Genomic DNA, 398 nt, shown 5'->3' on the forward strand with positions numbered 1-398 from the left:
TATTGTCTCTCCCGCACAGCCCCGGGGGCGGGCGGGGAGGAGGCAGCGGGGTGGGGTCGGGGGCGCGGCGGGCAGGGCGGGCGGCGGCCGCCGGAATAAGGCCACCCGCGTTCCCAGCGGGGCCCGGCGGGCGGCGCGGCCGGGCAGGGGGCGGTGCGGCCGGGCACGCCGCGCCCGCTGCGAGCCCTTCGCGGCTTCCGGGCAGTCGGGGGAAGCCGGGAGCGGGGCCGCCTCCCCGCAACCGGCGGCAAGGAACGGATGTTGCTCGCGTCCGCCTTTCGTTAGCATCGGTATTTGGTGCTTTTTAGCTGCAGAGTTATTATTATTATTATTATTATTATTATTGCTTTTGTTTCTGGGTTAGAGCTTGATTCCCAAACGGAAAGGGCTGGGGAAGT

Source organism: Cyrtonyx montezumae, unplaced genomic scaffold (genome assembly GCF_038088225.1).
Source record: "Cyrtonyx montezumae isolate F1298 unplaced genomic scaffold, pur_monq_1.0 scaffold_31, whole genome shotgun sequence".
In the NCBI taxonomy this organism is placed as follows: Eukaryota; Metazoa; Chordata; class Aves; order Galliformes; family Odontophoridae; genus Cyrtonyx; species Cyrtonyx montezumae.